The sequence below is a fragment of the Pyrgilauda ruficollis genome, unplaced genomic scaffold (assembly GCF_017590135.1).
Source record: "Pyrgilauda ruficollis isolate IOZ18807 unplaced genomic scaffold, ASM1759013v1 scaffold36, whole genome shotgun sequence".
NCBI lineage: Eukaryota > Metazoa > Chordata > Aves > Passeriformes > Passeridae > Pyrgilauda > Pyrgilauda ruficollis.
Window position 1 is genome coordinate 5,713,372 of NW_024525045.1, and position 25,076 is coordinate 5,738,447.

The following is a 25,076-nucleotide window of genomic DNA, read 5'->3' on the forward strand; positions in this document are numbered from 1 at the left end:
TAGGTTCGGATCCAAAGCAGAGGGAAGTCAATGAAAGCATCTTTGTTGTTTTCGTTAAAATTTGGATTGGGATGGCTCTCCTAAAAAGTGAAAAGCTTCCTGTACAAAAATTCCACCAAAATAATTAGTTTTGCTTAGTATCACACTTTCCTGTAGTGTAGTAAAATTAGAAAATTATAGTGATTTTTGAATGATAGAAAGGGGTCAAGTCCAGCAATTCATTTTTCACTCCATACTCATTCCTACTAAAGACTGAAACAATTGCACTACAGTTCAGTGTGAAGTTTGAAGACTGAAGGGTGGCTAACAGGACTGAGGTGATGATGCCTAACAAGCCACTGAGATGTGACTGGATGCTGTTAATTCTGCTTGTTACATCATGCTCAAATATAGCTGGCTGTATTCTTAAAGACAGACAAAACCCAAAACACAAGTTCTGATATGTGGCTGAGAAAGGAATATTAAACAGATATGTCAAATCCTCTCTCTAAAGGTATTTAGTAGCATTTTCAGACAGATATTTTTGTATCATGATAAATTGTAAAGATGGGCAGTATTGCTCTTCAAGGCTGAAAAATGAGCTTGCAAATGTCATCCTGTGGCTCTGTGTGCACTGAGGCTCTGCCTTGGGAGGCAGAAAAGTTGGTTCTCCTTCTGGCATTCTGGGAACCTTACCACAGTTTGAAAGAGTTTGTTCCAAACCTTGGCTGTACTTGTGCCCAGATTTTTCTTCTGTCAATTTTGATGATAAAGCAGGAAACTGTGAATTTTTTGTCTCAATGGCTTATTGATGTGTTGAGTATTAACTGAAAGGGGGGGAAAATTCACAAACCCCTCTATTTGTAATAGGCAATTCAGAGGTTTCATGTTTTTAGAGGTTAAACCATTTTCCAAACCAGCAGCAGGATTTCAGGTACCTCATTTCTCTGTCAAGGTCTATCAGCAGAGAACTGTTTTCTCTAAATTAAGTTTGTGCTGAATGGTACAAGTGAAGAGAGGATCTGAATCTACACCAGTGAGTTGCAGGGCACGAGAGTCCATGAAATAGCCCGTGTTTTTAACTGATGCCATGGAGCTGTGGTAAAGGCTGTTCTTCTCTAAGCCTGTGTGCTTTGGGATTTTCTTGGTGTCTTATACACAGAAACAAACCTGATGTAGTAATAGTCACTAATAAAATACCACCAGCAATAAACCCTCTTGTCATGTTCTTTATGTTCTCTGTTTCCTTAAGTATAAGGTGAGGTGGAACAGGCTCGCTCTGTTCTACAACTGGAATTTAGGCATTTGCTTCTCTGGCAAGAGCACTTGTGAAGGTACCAGAACTGATTTGCTGTTAGATTAGTGTGTGCTCTTATTTAATGGAATTAAGACTCTTTGAAGCTGCTACAACACAGTTGAAAGTTTTTATATAGATTTAAACACAGATGTAATTTAAATCAATATATCAGATCCCACTGGAAATGTGGTCTGGAAGTCCTGTTAAAATTTCCAAAGGAAGTGTCCCCATGGTCACTTTGCTACTTGCTGGAAATGATTAGCAGCTGCACCTCAAAAAAGTGAGGTGGGTACTGCAAGGTCCTGTGGAAGGACAGGCAAAATGTATGAACCAATCAAGCTTTACAATTCAGATGATGGAAGAGTCTGTTTCACAGTAAATATCCATTTGGACAATGTGATCTAATTTTTGTCAGACACAGGTATTGGTGGATTTTTTAACTGACCAAAAATATGTACAATAAAAAACCCCAATCAAACAAATAAAACCCCCAAACCATCCAGAGTGCTTTGATTAGCTCACTCTCCTTTCTCTCCTGTTATACATAAAACTTCTGTGTGTACTTCCATGGCTGATGGGGAATTAGCCCCTCTGAGGAGGGAAAAGGAAACTTTCAGAGGCATGGAGATGATGAATGTTTTAAATTTGAGTAGCTCTGCCAAAGGTATGCTAAGACAACCTTATAAACCATGTATTCAAGGGGATTGCAACATATCATGAATTTAGATAATCTAGGGTAGCCATGGATTACATTGCTAAATGTCTGGGAAAAGTGGCAAAAAAGGCAGCAGGGGAAAAGAAAAAAAGCTGTGTTCTGACTAATCAGTTCATCAGCCCTTGCACTTGTGTGGTGTGCCGTGCAACGACGCTCTTCCCAGGCAGAGAGACTCTCACATGACATGAGATATGCCCAGGGTCATAAATCCTAGCAGTCACATTATACACCAAAACAAGAGATAAATGCATGTTTTATTTATCTTGCTGTAGCCTGTAGTTTACAGTTGTTCTGTCTTTTACTGCGGAGTGTCTCACTTCAGCCTTTCCCAGCCCCAACTCCCACATGACTGATTGGTACAGATTTACAGTAGTAATGAATATCTTAGGTAAATGGTGAGATCTGTTCAGGCTGCCAGAGAAATTGTACCCATACACCCATGGAATAAATGGGCTATAAAGAAATATTCAATATCCTTTTGTCCTCTTCCCCGTCATCTCATTTGGACACACAATTTCAGTGATTTTTTTTTTCTTTTTTTCTCAAGGATAGCAGTACCGTGGCTGAGTCAGGCCATGAACAATATCTGTGAAAGCTGCAAGCTTTTACTCACACCGAGGGGAACTTGAAACAAGTCCACAGATACTATACAACTGTGTAATCACAGATGTTTCCCTGAAAAACCTTCTGTGCAACTCCTCACTAAACCCCTGTTGGAGTGACAAGAGCATGAGGTCTCAGTTGTTCTGCTTTTTGGGAGAATTATGAGGAACATTTATTCCCAGGCTGGAGTACAGCAAGTAACTTCTCTGTGCTGTGAAGCAGTTACACACGAGGGTGATTTTCTGTGGTAGCTGTAAGCAGTTTCATCAGCTTTCCAATGGCTGTCCTGACTCCTTGTGGCCACTGAAGACACTTGTCATGCATAAGCTAGTTTTTCAGACCGCAGGTTTTTTCCTATTCTAAATGTGACGTGGGTCAATGCTTGTTGTGTTTAATTTAAATATGTCACTACTTATTCTTCAATCCTGTAGAAATCTGCGTCTTCCTGACTAGAGGGCTCTGTGGGTTAGGGGGTGACTGGGGGATCTTCATTAATGCTGAACTTTTGCTTGCTGTAAAAGCATTCAGGGCAAGGTAGAAAATGCTGTGAGTGCTCTTTGCTGTTAGTCTTGCCTGTCCTGCGTGGTGAGTACGCCTCCCACAGCTACAGTGGCAGCAGGTATAAAAGAATGAAGATGGAGAGAATCAGAGATCTTTTTGTCTGGAAAGCTCTGTGTTAGAAAGATGTAGTGAAAACCACACAAGTTTCCATTCCTGAGTCTTCATTTTGCATTAGTTTTAATTTGTTGGATTGTTTAGCAGGACTGAAATTTGACAGAAGGGAGATAATCTGTGTAATGCTGACAAGAGTTTTCCCTTGCTTTATAGGATTAGTTTGGTAGGTTGGGTTGTTTGTTTTTCTTTTGGGTTCTTGCCTCTGTAAGAATAGATTACAAATATCCTGACTAATGCAGTTTACAAACATAGCATCAGTAGCAGGCACTGCCTAGCAGCATTTGGAAATTGTCAATGTAGCTCAGAGAGACAATATCTGAGTACTTCCAACACCTGAAAACTGCCTACACTTCTTTGGATGTGCTTAGGACAGCTTCTGGGAGGGACTGGGAGCAAAACAAAACCAAGGAGATCGTGCTGACGTTTATTAAATTAAATCCCAGATTTAGCAATGTAGGAAGCTCAGCGCAGTTTTATTTCTACAGAATTGTGGGTGGTTTTTCCTGGTGCTGACTGTTGTAACTAGTTCTGGATAAAATGTAACACTCAAAAACTGCTGATGGTTGTAAGTGGCTTGTGTACAGAATTTGCTGTTATCTTCACTCCCCAAGGTGCATTTACATGAAATGACAGTCTTTTAATAAATATTCACCTGTGACTTTCTCCTCCTTCCTCAGAAGCTGAATACAGCAATTCACAAGGTAACAATATAGAATTCAGCTCACATTTGACATTTTACACTTCTCCTGGCTTTTACATGTGTGATTTGTAAAGTAAATAGCAACCTCCAAGTTGTTATTTTTATGCACGCTTTCTGAAAGTGACATTTTAGTTACCACAAGTGAATACTCACTGTCCCACTTCTACTGCATTCTGATGAGGTCCTACTTCATAGGTATGAAAATATGAACAATTATAATCAACATGGTGCATAGAAACTATCCCATTGGAAATTAATGCTTTAAATTTGCAGCTCAAAATTCAGCTTTTGCAAGAACCAAGTGAATGTCTTGTACTTCTTTCTGTAACAAGGCAAAAGAATATCTGACTGTTACTCACAAAAAGAAAGTGATTTCTTTTTGTGATAGATCCTCTAAGTTATTGCTGAGAATAGTATAGATGGGGGATCCATCATAAACACCTGTATACTTTATGGAAGCACAAATTCTTCCTTTATTGTCATCTCTGTAGTCCTCTGGTGGAGAAAGTTTTGGAAATAAATTTTTTACTGACTACAGAGTTGATAGTGAGCCCTGCTGAAGGATTTAAGAAGGTATAGTATAGAATAGCCTAATATCCTCAGTATGTCCTGGACACTCCAAATGTCTGTCTAGAATCAGATTAAAGTTTTGCTTAATAAGAAGTTTGCCCTTTTCTTTTGCTGGCTGCCATCCTGCCAGCTGCCAGATCCCATCAGCATGTTTTCACTCTAGCATCTCACATTGCAGGTGCTGGAGTGCCTCACGCAGTCCAAAGTGCTCCATATCCCAGGCAGCCCCCAGAATGTGCTGAGCAAGGCAGGGCATGCAGAATTCCCCTGTGGGTTCCCCAGCACTCAGCTGGCAGGGAGCTCACAGGACATCCCTGGACTGCCACTTGAGGGGAGCACCACCAAATGGTCTGTGCAGCTCCACTGCTCCTGCACGGGATGGAGCTCAGGGGGCTGAGGAGAGCTCAGGGCCTTGGTGCCTTAGGATTTAGCTTTTGTTTTTCAGATCCTGTCCTCCTTTAGTGTGCGACTCTAAGGCTCCATAGCCTGTCAGCTACTGTTCTCCCACTTTATTGAGACAAAACCACTCCTATCTAGACCTGAGACTCAAGAAATCAACTAAAAATTAAACAATTGATGCTTATAAAGACTGATAAAACTGACACACCTCACTGTCTCAGGCCCTGAAAAGTATAAACAAAAGTGAGTTGGAGGGGAGCAAACTGGGGGTAAATGACTTCATTACTTGGAGCTGTAATTGGAGGATTAAACCCTCATATGTAAATGGACCAAACTTACATCTGTCTGAAAAAACGATGACCATTGTCCATCTTGGATGTAGCCCCTTGGAGGCTTTGGACTGCCCAAGGTGTACCTAGTGAAGGCCTTTAATAAATACCTGTTTTTATTCTCTTAATCTCGTCTAGCCTCGGCTTCAGGTAGCCACTCCAAGGCATCAGCCTTCACTGTCTATCTAAAGAAGGGGTGTAATTGTCAGAAAATGAAAGGTTGGCAGCAATGCAAATTTTACACTACATCTTCTATCTTTCTTATAAAAATCTAATGTCACAGCAACTTCTTTCAATGGCTTTTTGGGGAGAACTCAAAGACCCTTAATGAGAGTCAAGTATACTACAAGTTTCTTCTCTTTAACTGCGTTTAAAAAATGGTGGAACTTTATTTTGTTTATATTAGCCAGAAATTGAACAAGCCAGAAATTTCCTTCTTCCATTGGACAGCAAAAATCTGAGGTGGGCAGAAATCATGGGCAGGTAGGGGAGCACTCAGGAACTGCAGCAGGGTTAGGAAGCAAAAGAAGGATTTTATTAAGTGTGAGTTTGTAGTGTATGAATGTACTTTTGGGTTGCTTACATTTGTCCGTTTGGGTTTGAAAGAGTTTGAAGCAAGGAGTTTCAGCCAGCACCAAGAGGTCCAGCAGCCAGAGGGACAGAGCTGCTCTCCCTCCAGCCCGTGCCTCTTGTAGCCCCTCTCTGCTCCCCCTCTCCTGGCACAGCCCTTTGGGCACCTGCAGGGGAGGTGATCTGGGTAAAAATGTGGCAGAGTTGCAGGTCCAGCTTCCCAAGCCTGTGTTTCCCAGGAACAGGAGGAGTTGTCTCTGTGCCTGGTGGTGAGTAGGCAGGCCTTGTGTGACACACAGAAACTTCAGGAAATCTGCCTGGCTCATTAAAGGGTGTGTGGAGGTGGCAGTGAACAAAGGAAATATGTTAAAGCCTGCTCTGAAGAGTGGGAAGTAGAGTGGCAAATGGGATAAGCAATTGGCAGAGGAGTCTGAAGAAGGGGTTTGAAAAACAAGGAAGTTTGGGAGAAGAAAAAAGGAGTGGCACGTACTTAGGAAGAGGGGATTGTTCTTGCTGGAGCAGGTTGAGATGAAAGGAGGGGAGTCTGGCTGGGTCCGTGCCAGAAAGGGAGGTCCTAAGTGCCTGACAGAAGTCTAACCAAACCCTAGTAACTTCTCCATAGTGAGAAAGTGTCAATATAGGATTGTATATATATTTCTTAAACATAAATTAAAAAAAAAATTAACCTATGTGCACATGCTCAGGGGTTGAAATTTTACAAGACAGTGGGTAAAAGAGAAATTGGAATGGATAGCCAAGGAAAGTGATGCAAAACATGAATATGTCCAAAATGATGATGATGGAAATGGGATGTTTCAATTAAAAAAGCAGCACATGTTTCTTTAGTTGTCCAAAGATATGTCAGCTGCCATTCAATGTAACTATAGAAAAAAGTGCCTTGATTCAGGACGCCTGCAGTGCTAAATATGTTGGGCTGCTGAGGGGAGACTCGAGTGGTCTCAGTCCTTGTTTCCTAAGTCAGAGCCCTGGCTTAACTTTAAACTGGTCTTCCTTGTGTTAAAAGAGCCATTTTCCTAACCTTCTTCACAGCTGCTGCTGTGAGTTGAAATGTGTGCCCCATCTCAGAGAACATAACCCCTCTCGTAAATAAGGCATGAGAAACTCGGGGGTGGAAATGTTCATTTGCAAAGACTAGATATATTAAATGCTCAAGACCACAGTGCAGCATGTGTGGTGTCCTGGCTGATGTTGCAGGAGGATCAGGAGCCACTCTCAGCTGCAGTTCTGAGGGGTCTGCAGGGACACGGCTTGGGGATTGTGCTGCACCTCTGTGGCAGCCACTCTGTCCTTCAGACGAGTCACAATTGTCCCATTTTCTGCTGTCACTCCTTCCCTTACACTGCAGCTCCTCCTGCTCTTCTTGCTGTTTCTGTTTATGCTATTAAGTCTCTTTTAAGACTGTGCTATAAGAAAATTTCTCTGAAACCAGATGTCCCATGGGAATGCAGGAATTAACATGCCTTGTTTCACATGGCAAACTGAGACAAATAAGACAGTCCTTCCCCTCTGCTGGCAGGCCACTGTTCTTCCTTCCCAGAGGAGCTCTGATATCAGGGCTCTAGACCTTGACAGTTTTTGCTGTGTGACTCTCACAGTGCTGAGGCTGTGAATTCAGGGCACCCCCACCTCAACTGCTGTGTTTGGTACCTGTTTGAGACAGCACTGGAAGTAGTGGGAAGGTCACTGCCCCCAGCGGCAATGCTGCTCCTACTTTTCCTGGGCTTGGAGGACCTCTGCAAACCCTGGGAAGAGCTTTTGCAAGTGTTACAGTCTCTAAATGCAGCTGGAAGGTGCTGGGGGAGTGGGGTGGTCTTCTTCTCTGGGTGTCTCCTTTGCCTGCACTGAAGGAAAGAATGGGGTTGTATTCCTTGGTCTGACACTAATGAGCCCCAATGCCTTCACAGCTGAAAAGCTCTGAGTAGTGACAGGGGAAGAAAACAGTGACAGGGAGAATGAAAAATGTACATTTTCCTGGGTAGGAAAATAAAACATGAAATATTTATTTGTGGGAAAACACACATTTTAAAAGGCAAAAACCTTGCTGTGTTTTGGAACAAGTTGCATGCAAGTCTTGGTCTTTGTTTGCTTGTTGCCTTGTGCGAGATGATTGATTTGTTTATTTGACCATACAAACTTTCTGTTGGGGATTTTTGTTTTCTGTGCTGCATTCAAAAATATCTTGCATCTAAACCTTCAGCTGCTTTTGATGACTTGAGCTGCTGTTGTGCTTTGGAAGCAGGAGAGGTTAAAACTGTGCAGTTGGTCCTAAAGACTTTTGTGCATGCAAGTGAATGGTCCTACTGAAGTGTTAGCCTGTCTTTGTATACAATTGTGCATATTTGTGGCTTGAACTCACAGTATTTTTATGTCAATGTTCTAGACATAAAAATGCCCTCAGTTTAAAAAGACATTTCAGCAGCACTTTCTTTATTTGTTTGCAAATTTTTATCAGTTAAGGAGGAAAAATTGAAAATGTGTAAGATGCTGGAATGTTCTAAGCTGTGCTGGATCCTGCAGACAGTGCAGAGTAGAGGCATAGACAGACGTGTCCATTAAGGTAACATAAGTGGTGAATCATTAAGGTCAGGGAATTAGTTATAAATAGAAGTGGCAGCAGAAGGTTATTTCTGTGAAGGACTTCAAAGTGAGGGCAAGAAGTTTGAATGTGATGTTGAGCAAGTCAGTCAACAGAGAGTGACAGGAATGGAGCACAGAGTCCTTGCAGCCAAGAGATTGGAGCTGTATTTTTAACAACAGGAAGAGAAACTGTGGCACTTGAGTATAAATTGTTAGCTTGTTGAAACTGACATCATTAAAATCTGCTTAGCTTTGGGGGTCTTGTTTGTTGAACAAACAATTTCTCAGGTTTATAACTGATTTAATTTTCTATAGGGCTCACCTACTCAGAGTTCTCCAAACTGATAGAAGTTTAAAAAATATTAAAATATTGTTAATTATGTTTGCTGGACATTTCTATGGCTTCAGCCCCACCAATTAATTAATTTGGGGAGCATTTGTCTCTCTTGTGACAAGTTCTGACAGAGTGGCTCTATCATGCACTTGATAATGACCTCCTGACAGGCAAATGGACCCCCTCACTTTGAGGTGGTAAGAAATGTTAAGAAACATGCCTTCAAATGAAGTCTGGAAAACATGAAAGAAATATCATTACAGAATAAATACTTAATAATTATTAAATGTGGCCATGTAACAGGTCCCTGTATGAAATTTCCCTAATACCTATGGTAAAAGTGCATTAAGAATAGTGTGATAATTCCAGCGATAATAAAATGTGAAGGGAGAAGACAACATCAAACAGCACCATCTGCTGTTCCCACTTGGACTGCAAGGACTGCAACAAGGTGGGGCATATTTGCTCTAAAGGGACATTCTCACAAAGTGGTTTTTTGTATGAAAACTTTCTTAGCAGTCCTACTGACTTGTGCAGAAATGTGGGCATGTCACGATTTTGATTTTAATAGTTTTGATAAAAATATGTTTCCCTAAAGCCTGAAAAGCTTTGATTGTATCTGCTTATATATGACAGTCAGAAAATCAGTATTTCCCTTCAGATAAATATATTTGAATTAATATAGACTTATTTATATATTTTTAAAGCATACCTAAAGTAATACTTGCTTTAGTCCATAAAACAAAACATTAGCACGTACAATAAAATATACATCAATGCCTACAATAATTAATACTTACAACGAAACTTAGTTACTGTCTTCTTGTGTAGTTTACACAGTCTGAAACAAATGTTCTGCACTGAGGCTTATTGACTATATTTATGGTAATATCCAACATTTTAAACCATTGTAAGTACATCAAATTAAACAGGAAGTGGTTAATATGAAGTCTGGGGAAGAAGGGATTCCTTGAGCCCCCAGTAACAGCAGCTTGTGCACCCCTAGAGGGAGTTTAAATAAAAGTGGGATATTAAGTGGCACATGAGAATAGAAAAATTGGCCGCAAGAGCAGATGACTAAAAGAAGGAAGTTGCATAAACTCCATTGTTACTCATGCTTGCAGTGAGTAGAGAATGAAGACATGCAATGAAACAACAGCAATTTACAAGTCAGGTTCCCAGCACTGAAAGAAAAGACTCATTCCTGATCTGCTTTCTGGGATTACAGCTGGGTTCCCTGGAGCAGTGAGTAGGAGTGAGGCAGGGTGAGGGCCCAGGGGCACTGTGCACCCTGCATGGGTGCTGCACTTGGCTCAGAAATGGGCAGGAGCTGGGAGCCAAGGCTGGATTTCAGATGGGAGGCTTTGCAAACACAGGGTGTTTGCAGAGGAGTGCTGAGGCAGGGCTGGAGGCAGCGTGTAAACAGCACTTAAATGGTTCAGCCATGTGTGCACAATTCCTGGAGCAGAAACTGGGCTGCCATGGCTGTTACCTGCTCCCACTGTGCAGGTGGGAGCTGCTGAAGGGCAAGGTGTTGCCACTGGCACTGCATCCTGCTTACGGCAGAAGAACAGTGTGGAAGCTGCCTGCAGCAAAGGCAAAGCTTGTTTGTATCTGTCTGCAGAAGACTCTGCACACATCCCCTCAGTCTGGCTTACTAGAGAGAGAGAGGCTTGCTGGGAAGTGCAAAACTGGGTCAAAACTCTTCCAGGCTGGTCAGATGATGGGATCTGGTTTTGATTGAGTTCCTATTCAAAAAGCACATTTACTCCAAATACTTATTTTATGGATGAGATGATAGAGTATCTTGTTTTTGAAGACTGCAGAAATGCATTTAATTGCTTTAAGATGTATTTACCTCTACAGAGTGGTGATTTTCAGAGCAGACACAAAGCTTCAGGAAAATCTTCCACTATATAATAATACTTTAATGGAACTACGATGTATTTTAATAAGGCCATACAGCTGTTCAAACAGCTCTGTTATCATCATCACTATCTTGTGATGCTCTGGGCTCTCCTGTGGCTTAATGATGATGTCACATTATCAGAAGCACTGAACTGGCAGAGAGGATGAAGGGAAATGGTAATTTGTGCCTTCTGCAGCTTGTTGCTGTGGCTATTATCACCTCAATTTGGTTCTAAATCAACACCTTTGATTAGGAAGACCCAGTGATTGTGATTTCTATTACTTGTTTTCAATACTGCTACTGTGAAATTCAAAACAGAGCGTGAAGGTATGGCTTGGTGGCTTTATCACATTACCTGTAAGTGTGATAAAGAACTAATATTTGATACTAGTGACAAATGACAGCTTTGTGATTTAGAGGTGAGAAAGTACTAAAATACATTTTGTCCAGAACATATGGAATAGATTAATTAAAATATTTTTACTATTCATTTTTTTTCAATCAAACATGTGGCAGAAAACAAAAATTATTTAATCCAATCTTTAAACTCCTATTAATCTAGATGGATGGCACATGAAGTTTTTTGTCTCAAGTGTAATACTTTGTTTGACCCTCAAAAATATTTTGCTTCAGGTGAAGAGTGAGAGGGTTCATTTAAATGTGAAGAAGGAACATTGGCAGTTTAGATATCTTCCTTTATTTTTCTGAATATCTAATATTTGCACAGTTCTAATTATGAGCTCTGACATAGGAGCAGACTCTGCAGAGGAATGAGTGGCTTGATTTAAGAGGACTATGTCCCTGTGAGCAATCTGGCCTAAAACTTGAAGTTCACACCTAATTTCCAGTAATGTGCTGCTAGAATAATTATGGAATCTCTTAAGTGTGTGCAAGGAGACAAGAGCAGTAAACAAGTTCCTAGCATGTACTTTTACGAGCAGGTGGCTTAATCTTCCCTCAAATAAAGCAATAATTTCAGCATATTCTGGTGATTACAGATAATAGTTATTCAGGTAATATTAGCTTTTTCAGGTGTGGCATCTTGTTCTAGGTGTTGTAACCTGTCGTTTACTCCTTCAGTGTGTTCAAGTTTACTTAGTAATTGCTTTGCTGAAAAACAGATTATGTATTATTTAGCTGTCAGTTGTGTTGGAACAGTGCCAAATAACTCTTAAACAACCAAATATTAGCCAATAAACATCAGTGAGAACACTCATGCATGAAACAAGGATCTGACTTATTTTCTTGTTGGATGGTTATTATTGGAGAGAAGTTCTGAATCAGGTCTTTCTGCCTTTGCCTCATTGTCCAAGTAAGTCATCTGATGGGCTTGAAGATATTTAACTCTGAGACAAACAGACATACCTAGGCTGTCTCAAAAAGACCCTGCAGCAATTTGATGCAAGGGAAAACCCCAAACAGCCCTCAGATCCTGCTGTTACATTCAGTGTACATTCTCCTGCAGGAGAATTTCACCGTAAGTTGTTACGCTTTCACAAAACTGGTTGGAAAGAGCTAGTGGTCAGTGTTTGAATGTGAGTCAGACCAAACCCTCTTCAAGCTTCCCTTAGAGCAGAGCAGAGGAACTGTCTGACCCCAGCTTAACAAAGAGCTGCTTATATTACCGTACCTTTTTGTATTAATGCAGCAAAGACAAACCCTTCTGGGGATAGTGGCCAAAACCAAGGCTGCACATGTGCTCACACATAGAAGAAAAGGTTCTCAGCCCAAATTTATTATGAGCTATTGAGGTTTAAATTTGGCTTAGCAGGAAATCTGGCATTTTATAAGTGTCAGTGTGAGTCCATGACTAGCAAATCACCCAGGGTTTGGAATACCTCTGTTATTTGTCAGCTTTTTGGGATAGGGAAATTCTGTCAATGCTGTGATACGTCTGGACAACAGAGACAAGCCCACAAAGGAAATAAGTGGCAAGGTAAGGACTGGGGATAGGTGTCCAGTCTTAAAGCCTAATCCTGAGACTTCTGGAAACCTTCAGGGACCTTGGCTGTACACTTGCATTGAAGGCTCTCTTGTAAAGATGAGGCTATTTTGGGTGAAACAACTGAGCATCTGTCCTTTCAGGCTGCCTCTTTTCCTGCTCCCCTGAAGGAAGGGTTCTTCCCTGGAGGCCAGCTGGCAGCAGGGAGCCCATGGCTGTTTGCTCCAGCAGGTCCCTGCAGCCTCTTGTGAGGTTCACGTTGCAACAGCTTGAGGTCAGTGAGCTGAAAGCAGGAGTGGAAAGTATTTGAAGAGTGCGCTTCCCACCCTTCCCTCCTGCTCTGCTCTGCCTGAAGCAAGTTGTTTGATTCCATATATATTATTTTCCCTGCTGGAAAATGACTCCCACTCAAAACAGGATTAGGGAGCTTGGCAAAGGGAGGGTGAACTTAATTATAGGACAAACCAACATTCCCTCCCCCAGGAGTCTTGGCTTCACTTGTCACTTCTGGTGCTTATTCTCTATAAATGGTATCCCCTTGGCCTGTGTTCCTTTTCATCTGATAAGATGACATCTTTTTCACTCCTGTGTTGTTGTCTCGGTGTACAGATTTCAGATACTGGTGGATTAACATAGGCTGTCAGCAGAACAGTGACTGATGCTTTTAACTGTACTCAGATAATGGCATTAGGTCGAGATCCCATCTGATTTTAGACACTAAGAAGCACTAAAGTACGGGGAAGTCTCTCCAGGATTTTCCCATTTGATGAAGCAGGACAACATCTCCATTCAGGCATAAGGAAGACTGAATAACTCTCTGCACATAAGCATTTTTCTGTCTAAGGGAAGAACCTACAGGAACAAAAGTCCTAAAGACTACTGAAACAAATCTGGATGTTATACAAAAGTACTTAATGTTTTCGCCTTTTTCCTGTAACATTTTTTGTGTCTTTAGCATTGTGCACAGCAAAGTAAACAAAATGTTTGTAACATATTGATTATAAACATAAATTATTTTGTGATGATTTTGATAATCTTAATAATCATATTAAGTCATGAAGAAAAAAGCACCACAGGATACAGGGCATGCTTGTAGCTGACAGGGTTCTTCCTTGCCTTCAGGTAGCCTGGGCTGAAGGCTACATTATCTTGGCTTTTTCTCCCCTTAAATAGAAGAGACCTGTGGAATACTTTTCATGCCCTCTCTGCAAAGAAGTTGTCTTCATTAATCATATATGGTCTTGCCAGATTGCACAGCTTGATAGATCTTATCATTATTGCCAGCTTTTCTTGATGTGTATCTGCTAGTGAAAAGTAGTCAAAGTTAACAGAGGTCTACCTGTATTACAAAGCAGCAACAAAGTAGGAAAAAAGGGAACATGGGCAATGAATGACATATCAAGGGGTAAAAGAAGGTCAAGAAAAAATCAGAACAGGAATTTAAACATTGCCTGATGGATCTTGAATGGTTTTCCATTTCAGTGTACTGCCAGTGAAAGATCGTGGTCTCACCCATCACTTGCTGCTCGTCCTGTAATAGTTTTGGTGCAAATCCCACCTGTTTGAAAAGGTCAGTCCCTGTGCCAATTGTGGAACTGAGCTGGCAGTGGAGCAGGAGGAGGGTGACCTGCACCTTACAGCCTGGGCATGAAGAGGTGTCAGAGGGGATCCAGCTCTGGAGAAGAGCTTTAAGCCTGAGGCACACCTCGCATGGTTCTGTTGTGTTTCTCTGGCCTGCTCTAGGGCTGCCTGAACTAATGCAGCACTCCTCATGAACACAGCAGAATTTAGCTAAGCTGGTGTTAACAGCTGACTAGGAAGCAGAATTTCTGTCTACTGGTTTCATCCTGAATGAAAGCAAAAGGAATTTTGACCAAAAGAAGTAATAGGCTTTTTTAAAAAATCCTTATCAGAACATTTGATAAGGTTTCTATGGTTATTTCTTCTAATGCAAATTTAAAAAGTGACATGGTTCAATATTGTAAGCGTGAAAAGACATTTCTAGTGGGATATTTTAATTTAATCAAATCTGCATTTTTCATTGGTGAAGCTATTGTGTATGATCTTTTTTGATCATTGTAAGCTGAGATATTTCAAAATGCTGTTGTAATTTAAGAAAATAAGACTTTGGATTAGTGGTGTTCTGGTTCAGAGTTTCTGCTATCCAGCACCAAATATGCTGAGCAGGAGAAGAAAGAAAATGACAAAAGTAACTGGGTGGGTTCTTTTGTTTACATTAAAAACCCAGACCAAACAATTCTGCTTTAACAACACAAACCATTTTTTGCTATCTTATTTTGCCACAAGAGGACTTACAGTCCTTACTGGGTAATTTCCTATCCACTGTGTTGGCTTCTTTGTGTTTTACAATTGTAGAATTAATTTAAAGTTTTTATTTGAATTTGAAACTTGACTAATCTGCAAGTATTTAACATTCCTGTTTCAATGAATGAGTGTACTTGAGACAAAACTTATTTTATTAAGCCTCATTTTATTTCTTTCTTCCTTGTACCCCATTTTTATCTTCTGTTTCCATATTTCAAAACAAATAGCCATAGTTCTTCATATTTACACTGTAGTAAATGTTTCCTCACATATAGTAATTACTGCAGAACTAAAATTATGCAAATTAGAAGGAAGGAAATATCTGTTTCTTTGTGTGGTGGGGGATCAAGAATGTGGATGAGTTGAGTTTTGTTAGTTTTGTTACCAGGAAGGTATTGGGCACTCTGAATTAAATAATGCTGCTCACTGGGACATGCAATGTATTTTCCTACTTTTAGGCATTTGAGACAAGAGGAGGTTGAGTCTTAAATATTATTGATATTACTGGCTCATTGATAGTGATCCTTCACAGGTCATTGATACAAGCAGGGTTGTAAGATGTCTGGGATCCTTTGGTTCTAGTCTTGGCTTCCCTCAGGCTGCGTCCATCAGTGCATGGTTCAGTGCTTGTGTTTCATTTAAGGACCTCCAATACTTCTTTTGCCTCATGGGTTTTTTTTCTTTTGGCATCTTCATGTGTGCTGTTCTCAACATGCAATGAGGGCGTTCTTCTTTTGGCTGGCCAAGGGTAGAGACCTTGCTGGGGCTGGTTCTGGTTCCTCCCTTTCCATCTGACATTCCCCTGAAGTGAAATTGGTTTAGCAGGAGTTCTATTCTGGGGAAGAAAGGGACTGGATGACAAAATAGAGAAATTTGTCGTAGTTATTTCCAAGAGGTAAGCTCCTAAACACATTTCTTATTTGAACTGAGCTTTTATTGGCCAAGAAGGTAATCAGACACAGTCTGTAATGAATCCTCTGTGGTTAATTGCATATCTTTGCAAATGGGCAAACTCTGGCCTTGCTGCATGACTTAAGTGCTAGTGATGCAGTGATGCTCATGTGGGTAAAAAGTCTTGCTTAAATACAGATGATTACAAGTTAACCTGGAATGTGTCATAGGAAGCTTATGGAGCAGGCCAATCCAAAAATTTATTTCTGTCTAATCTAAGAATTTGTATGGCAGATGAAAGTGGGGCCCCCCTGAGGCTCCTGTGCTGGGCACCATAGATGCACTCAGCAAAAATACACTGCCCTGGACAGAACATTGCAATTCAGAATAAGGGAAGAAATAGAAATAACAATGTGATGGGAGGGCAGAGGACCAAGGAGTTACTGCTGCTCTCTAATGCCAAAGAGAGCCATCACCCTAAGTCCATATCTGATAGCCCCTCTTTGAACAGAATTGATGCCACTTATGGTTTGGCCATTGAAAAGATTTGCTTCTGTCTTTGCTGCTGCCTGAACGTGTATCCCATGGCCATGGTGATGAATTGTGAGCTATGATCATGATTCAAAAGCCACTAAGTACTCTTATCAACACTGGGACTTTCTCTAAGTGCCAGAGTGTAAAGCACTGTAAAAAGTGCAATTTGAATACATATGTATAGCTGTAGTTACATTTATACACCTTGGTTCAGTGGGATCTCATACCAGATGTGTAAAAAATGTCATAATCTGGGGACAGAACATTTCTCTGTTACAATAAGTGAGGAGTAGTCTTTCTCTTCTGTGCCTTTTAAAGTGTCTTGGACTGAATTATACTTGCTGAAGTTTTTCTAAACGCAATGAAGCTGCCAGCAGATTTTTAGCAGCAGAACTGGTGGTGTTTCACTCTGGGGACTCAGAGCTCCAGCAGATGAGCTGAAAGCCACACTGCATGGCTCAGGGGACAGGTTTTGTGTCACAGGCTGCTGTCATGAGCAGCACTAATGGGTGTCCTCTCTGGCCAGCCCTGCAGAAGTACAACACAACATTTTCCCTCCAGTCCCACAAAAAGCCTTGCCAGAGAGCCAGCCAAGCAGAGGGGGTGGCTGGAAACCTTAGGGATCTGCCAGTCCTGATGAATAGAAAACCTGCAGCTAGGAAAGGAATTAGAGACTGCAGTGCTGCTAGTTCAGTGCAAAGCCTGAGAACTCCAGGGGCATAAGTTCAGTGGGCTTAATGCAGACAGTCCTGAGAAGAGTTACCACTAAACACACTTGGGTCTAATTCCCAGTGTTGCTGTAAATTCACTATATTCTTTAACCCTTTTAAATTGAGGTTGCAGGCTGTAAACAGACACGAACATTTCCTTACCAATTTCAAGTTTCCTTTGCAGCCGTGTCTGGTTGTTTTGGATTTTTTATTTTTTTTTTTTTCAGTGCAGCATTAATCCAAATAACCCAGATGAGAAAATAAAACCTGCAATAAAAATGTATGACTCTCTGAAGACTGAGTGCAAACTATCAGCAGCTGGTATCCATAAAAAAATGCCATAATTATGCTATCTAGATGATTTATGGTTCTGTCTGGTATGATCAGACACCTGACTTTTTTTTTCTCTGTGGAGAGCACTGAATTCTCAGAATAAGGTCAATTTTCTTCCAGAAAGCAGAGGGAGGAGCACTGTGCTACTTCTAATATGCTGGAGAAAGGCTGCTCTCTAGTGTCCAGTGATGGGGTAATTCGGGAGAGCGCTGGAGTCAAGCACATTGCAGCAAGCAGGCAGTGCCCAGGTCTGCTTTAGGCTTGTTTGACTTGCAGCAGTAGCAATTTGATGAAGAACAATCAGAGATTATGTTTGCTAAGAATCTGAGACACTTTGCTACTTCTTCTTGGGTTTTTTTTTTGCCGTGTACTTGATGGTAATCCATCTCTGAGTGATTAGGAAAAGTCAAATCCTCCTGCCAGTCTCAACTGGTTGCTGGAATGTGATGGGTAGGTGTGAGCTGTGCCAAGATTTTATTTTATATTTTAAATAGGAGCAAGCAAAAAGAAAAGCAAAAAATATCACACCATTCCTGGAAGTGTTGACAGGGATTATAAATTCTGTGGGTGAGCAATTGTTTGCATCAAGGCAGAGAGGCAGAGCTCCAGGGGAATCAGAAGTTAAGCAATCCTAGCAGAAGGAAAGCTGTCATATTCAAAGACCTAAATAAATTTTCACTTACTTTCTGCTTTGCCCTCTGCAGGATGTGATTCTTCTTGGTCCGTGGTGTTTCACAGCATACTCAGTGATGCTCCATGATACCTCCTGGATAAATGGAGGTCATTGCTGTGGCTTCTGCATCCAAGTACAGATACACAGAATTGTAGGAACTGATTGGTAACAGCAACTCATCCCTGTCCAATTGCCTGAACTGTATTGGAAAACCTCCAAGGACTGAAACACCACAGTCTCTTGTCTCTTGGTGACTTATTAATTATCCCCACCACTGTAAAGCTTTCCCTAATGGCTGACAGAAATCATCTTTGCCACACATTAAGCTTATACTGCCTGCAAATGTAAAGATGGATTTGTTATCTCTCTTTTCCCAGCAGTCTTTGCAGCAACCTATCTGACAACATCTGAGCCATTGTCCCCTGCGTGAGTGGGCTTTATCAAGCCAAACAGCCAGGATGAACAGTTAGGCTGATCAAGTCAGACAGCCAGGTCTATATGTACCCCACTAGAGTCCTACTTGTGCAATTAGGGTAGTGTTTGAAACTTTCCTTATAGAGAAAATCTGCATGGTTTAATGGAAAAGACACATCTTTTGTAACTGGCCGTGTTTCTTTTTCCTCCTCTTTTTTCCTGTTTTTTCTTCTTGTTTTTCCTCTTAATTTTTTTAATGATATATACCAAAATGGTAAAAGTGGCTAAAGTGATCACTGGAACTTCTTACCTAGTGCCAAATCCAGCACTTGGAAAGCTGTGCTTATTGGAAGGATGTTAGCTGGAAGAGTAATGCTCTTGTCTGGGGTGTTAGGGTGTAAGGTCAGGTAAATTACAGAGCTTGGAGGTCTGAGGTGAAACTGTAAACCTGGCCGTGATTATGTCTGCAGAGGGGAATATAAGAGTGGGATAACATTTAGGACAAGCCAAGGAAACCTGCAAATTGATCTAGAAACAGATATGTTGGCTTTCAGCTCATTTGTTGTCTGGAACAGATTAAAACCAGCAAATCTCTTTTTGAGGAAGCAGAGCTGGTCAAACTGCAGCTTGGTTCAAGAGAAGCAAGGAATCCATGTGGAGCTGGTGTATTCCTGGCTCCCAGCCACATGCAGAATTGAGGAATCACTTTCTGATCATTTCAGTTGTTGCCCTGCAGGCTCTGATGGCATTAAGGTGTTTGTAATTCAAAAATGCAAGTATCTTTGAGAGAAGAATTCGCAGTGAAAAGCTGTTTCCTACTGCTTTCCTCCCTGCTCAGAGAGGCGATGGATGTCCCTGGGAGTCAGCCAGGTGCACAATCCCAGTCTGCAGAGCTGAGCAGGGAGTGAATTCCTGCTGCTGCCTGACAGCTGGAAAAGCAGAAGGCAGCAAAGGTTGCTAAAACTGGCTCTCCTGCTGGAGGGAGCCTAAGGAGTTTGGACTTGTTGGGTAAGAAATACAGGAGCAGAGCTCAGGGAGAGCACGTCAGAGCAGCTGCAGGGAGTATAGAGTATCTTTTCCAAAACAGAGCAAATGCTCTGCTGAAATGAGTTGACTAATAATTTCCCCCTGTCCTGGTTTCCCACACACTTAGTCAGCTTTCTCTCTGAGTTTTCAAGGCCTGGCTGATGCTGGTGCCATCCATCAGCAAGGCTGAGTCTCCCTCTTTCTGCTCTTCTGGAGAAGAACTTTTCTGTTCCCTTGCCTTCAGGAGGTGGAGGGTGAATCTGATGCTCCTCAAGCAGCCTAGTCCAGCTCAGACAGAGAAAAAAGAGGACACTGACCTTGCTGGAGTCATGTGTGGCAGGTGACAAAGCTGCTGTCATTGCTGGCTTTGGAGGTAATTAGGTTTTCATACACAATTTCAATGATTCTTTAGAATCAGGGAAACCACTGAGCAAAGATATGTCATATCAGAAGGAGCAAAAGCCTGGCTTATGCTAAGTAGGATATGTGATAATTTTCTTTTCCATTTCAAGGATGAGAGAGTATGTGGAATTAGTGGATGGTGCCATTAGAATTAGCAGTTCTATGTCTCAGTGAGTGTTTGGTGGGGAATGTGCCAGGAGGAAAATGTTTACTTCTGCTGTAATTAGAAAAGCAATCTGCAGAAAATCTGAAGATATCTGGCTTCAAATTAGTTCCAGACTCTTTTGCTGCCTCTTGAAACCATTATTTGTCCATGGAATAGAGTCCAAACACTGTATTTGATTCACCATGTGTCAGAAGTGTGGAAAAGAAGGAAACAATGCAGAAAGCATGGAAGGAGTGTGTCAGGAATGTCTTGGCTTGCAGTCACTGTAACCTAGGAATCTTCTGCAGCCCATGGGGAAAGGTGTGGGCCAAAGGGGATTCACCACAGAGTGAATATGGAATACAGGGAATACATGTGCTCTTAGGCAAACTAGTAACCACATCTGCCAAGTGCTGACTGGCCTTATTTTGTTACACTAGTGTGAAAAGGTGAATTCCCCAGTAAGAATTTATGAAACAACTTGGAAGGGTGTTCTAGGCAAACTCAGTCAAGAGTCAGGGTATGGGTCTCTGCTGGGGAGCTGAGGTCAGTGGGTTGCACCACTCCAGCATGGAATTTGAGAAGAATGTACTCTCTGAATGCTGCTCTCTACATGGTGCAGGCTCTGAGGACACCTGATTGTGATGAACTGTGAGAGGAAACCAACAATTTCTTAGTAAGAGAAAATTTTACCTGAATAAATCAACAGCCACCATAGCGATGTGTGTGTAACCCTTTTTTTACCCTATATATAGATTGAGAGGGGGAGATTGCTCTCAGTTGGCTGTTTTCTATACAGATAAAACATCTGCCTTCTCTCTATTAGGCAAAAAATGTTCGTCAGTTAAGCCATAGGCAAAAAATCTTCATTTATCTTGATCTAATCAAATCCCTCTGCAGATGTGGTCTGTGATGAATGGACTTGAGATTATACTTTAGTATCATCACAGTAATTTGTGTTGTGAAGTCAAAACCCCACTGCAGTCCAGTTTAGCTCTTAATTTGAAGGTACATACAGAATTTGAGCACTGCACAAGGCTTTCATTAAGCCTGCCAATAAAGCATATATAATATTTTTGTCTGATCCTACTAAAGACTACTTTTTCACCTCCACAGTTAAACAAGAAACAAATGGCCATAATTAGTATTTAGTGTATGATTAGTGAATGAATATGTATAAATGTTTCTTTCTGTTGCTTGTAGTTCCAAACATAATGCTTATGATTACACAGGCCGTCAAAGCTCTGCTCTGATATTTTATTATTATATTTGATATTTTCTGTTTTAATCAAGCATAAAGGTCAATTGATTTAATTTCTGTTGACAGTGGAGATATGGTTCAATTTGCTGTTCAGTCAGATATTAAAACAGGATAGCATTTCAGAGAGTACCTACAGCAACAAAATTCCAGGTAAAGGACATATTCCTGATATTTTTTCTTTCTTAAGATGATCAAAATGAGCAAGCTTACAGAGTTAAATGCCAGTGCTTACATATTTAAATACACAGAAACATTGCAATGATTGATACTGCCGTGTTAATGAGAAGCAAAATGCATTTTGATTTCCTAAGTAATTGGAGCAAAAAAAAAAAAAAAAAAATAATTAATTCTCCAGTGATTCAAATACTTGTAATTTGAAACATTGATCTGGGAAATGTGTTATTGGCACATTTAATATAAATCTATGATTATTATTTCAGACAGACAAGTTTCTGGCTCAGTTTCTATTAGAAATTAAAGACCTATCAATGTTTACGATCTGAGGTATTTTTCTTCTGTACTGGTGATTTAAAATTTCTTTTTAACCTGTTATGGAGAGATCTTTAATCATTATGGAGAGATCTTCCTTTCTATTTTTCCAAGTAAAATTTGGATTGCTTTAAATGGATTTAGAGTTAATATAATTTTTGAGAAGCAAAACCAATATGCATATTTTAAAGTTAGAAAAGATGTGAACACTGATGCAGCAAAGATCTGCTGAAATATTTTTCTGCTGGATCAGGGATTTTGGCTTAACATCAGGAATCCTGATACGTTTCTGCACTTCTGCAGCCTGAAGAATGGGGAAGGAAATTTATAGGGGTGAGCTCTGTGAACTAGCACTGTTGTGAAGCAGACTATCTTGTACTTCTGCCCTGGCTGGAATGATGGTTTCATACTTTTATTTCAGTAATTGGATTAAATAGAGAAAAGCAGCAACACTATTGAGAAGTGCAGTACAAAAACGTGACCTTGTTAGGATAGTTCTGAACACAACAAAAACATCTGCTGCATTGTTGTTTTGTCAGGTGTTGGATGGCAGGTCCAGGTGAGCACTTTATGCTGGAAAAATGTCTTTGCACAAATCAATATTTTCTCTGTTACTTGGAAGTGTTCCTGACAATAGTAAAAAGTATTTGCCTTAGGTTTTTTTCATAAAAGTTTTGGTAGTTTGTTAGTTCTTCTATTTTTAATTTAATCTGATCCAATTCAAAAGGTTTTTTTTTTACTATATCTATAATTAAGTTTTTACCTTGTAGGCACTGTCTTCTGGAAATTGTAGTTTTTCAGTGCATGGAAGAAAATGGAGACTGATGACAAGAATTGCACTGATTTCTCTAAAGTTTTTTTGAGAGGAGTGTAGCAAGGTGCACTGGGAAAGAGGAAGCTTGCTTTGGGAAGTTAGTGATTGGGAAGAAAATTGTCTGTTTATTTATGGAACTTGAAGTTCAGGAGTCATGACTCAGTGTAAGGTTAAGTCAGTTCATCAAAATGTCAATGAAATACATGGATTTAAGAAATGTCAATTGCTTGTTTTTCATGAAATATCAGAACATGACTCCGCTTCAAAAACAGGATATTCATGTTTTCTTGACAAGCAGGATCATGCAGCATGTAGAGAAAATGAACCTTTTGGTCTCCAATTTTGGCAAAGCAACAAGGCAGCAAAACCTTTAGCATGTCCATAGAACTGGAAATTCCAATTCAATTGAGTGGATTTCGTAGCATTACACAACAGATGTCCACATATATTTTACACAGATGTAAGACTGCAGTGCAGAACAGAGCAAGTCATGATTCCAGGTCAATAGATGCACAGAAAAGTTGGCTGGAGTTGCAGGAAATCACAAGGAAGAGCCAGGTGTCACCAGTGGAGTTACTCCAACAGGAATTGTCCATGTGTCTGAATTTGCACAATCATCTCTTCCATGAGTTTATCTCACATGTAGCAGTGAGCACACCAGGACAAAACCATGTTTGGAGGACCAAGATCTCAGCATCTCTACTGCAGGGCAACCCAGCAGTTGCAGCACCATGAATTCCAGATGTTGTCCAGATGGGTTCTGTTCTTCACAGTTGCTGCTGAGTCAGAGCAGGTTAAAAGCACAGTGCCTTTTGCACAGGGCTGGAGCAGGTCCCTACCTAGGCAGGGCAGGTGAGAATTGTGCTCCAAGGATTGTTTAGTCTTATTAATGTGGTTTTATGTAAGCTACATCATTATCCTTTGAGCAGACAGCCTGTTTCAGGTGGTGATGGTTGTGGGCACTTGAGTTCTCTTTTTGCCTCCTGTTTGACAGGACAGCATTGCCTCATAAAGTTAGGAGATATCAATGAGGATTTTTACTATTTTTTCCTTTTTTCCTTTTTTTCCTCTCCTACCAGTGATATGCAGCACTTAGCAATCTCTCTACCTTTTTCTCTCTATTGGTTAAGGGTATTTTAATATTCTTCCTGAATAAGAGAAGCATATTTAAAATTTGTTAAAGTCTTTGAAGTCTTCAAAGAAGGATACAAGAAGAACTTGAAATAATACAAATTCAGTTTTAAGGGGATCCAGCATTTTCTGTGCACTACAAAGGGTTATTTTGAAAGCCGGGGTAGTACTCCTGCTGCTGCCTACAGGGAATGCACTCTGCTAAGGTCTATGAATGGTTATTGAATTACAAAATGAATTTGCAGTGCAAAACTCCACGGGCACACGTAGCAGATGCCTCCTGCCATGTTTCAGGTTGCCAGCCTAAACTAACTGGCACATGCAGGAGATATTTGAACAGTAACAAAAGAAGGGAAACCTTCAGAAGGTTTGTCTGTCTTTCCATCTATTTCTGTCAATGAGGATGCTGTACAGCAAAAAACTTGCAATATCTGATGAAAACTGGCAAGAGGTGATCCTTGCTTTTTAGTTTTGGGTGCTGTTGGTAATGACTGTCTTAGGAGGGTACATTCACAGACTGGCCTCCCAGTGGAGGGCTCAGTGTTTCCCCCACCTGAAAGTTTCCAAGCCCTTGTAGGTAAAGCTGCATCTGAAGGACAGCACAGTCCCATCAGTTTGAGCTCGTGCCTCTGGCCCAGATGTCTGGGTGACTCTTGTCAGCAGAACCATGGGGAAAACTGCCAGAAGGCAGTTTTTGTGTTGCTTTGTAGCCTCTTGGGAGGAGACCCAAGAGGTGAAAGCATCAAACCACATGTGCACTGAGGGCATTCAGTCCAGATGAAATCTACAGGGAGGCAAATCTGCAATACACAGAGTGGAGATGTTGTGGCCACTTTCACCTACTGGTTCATTGCCAAATTACTTGCTGATGTGGGCCTGGCCTGGTGCTACTTAATCTGGACAAAATCTAGGACAGTTTGGGAAGGGGGATGTGTGAGAAATTATGTTCTTGTAAGTGCTGTGTGAATGCAAAGGGTACCTAGGAAAGCATCTGAGGAGCTGGTTATTTATTCAGCCTTTCTCCTCCATGATGTCAGTTTTTCAGTAAACAAGATGCTGAGAAAATCACCTCTATTATTTATAGGGTGGTGGGTTTTCCACTGTGTGCTCTCACCAGCAATGGGAGATTTACAGATTGACTGTATTTTACTGTGGCTCTTCTCCTTTGTAAATGTCAAAGATAAAATGACTTTTTAAAAACTGGTTACTAAGTAGGTCAGTATTTGTTTCAGGATTGTCATGTGTGGTCTTTAAGACACAGATTTTCCTTTTGAAAACCTCAATTTTTCAGCACTGAAGAGTTCAGCA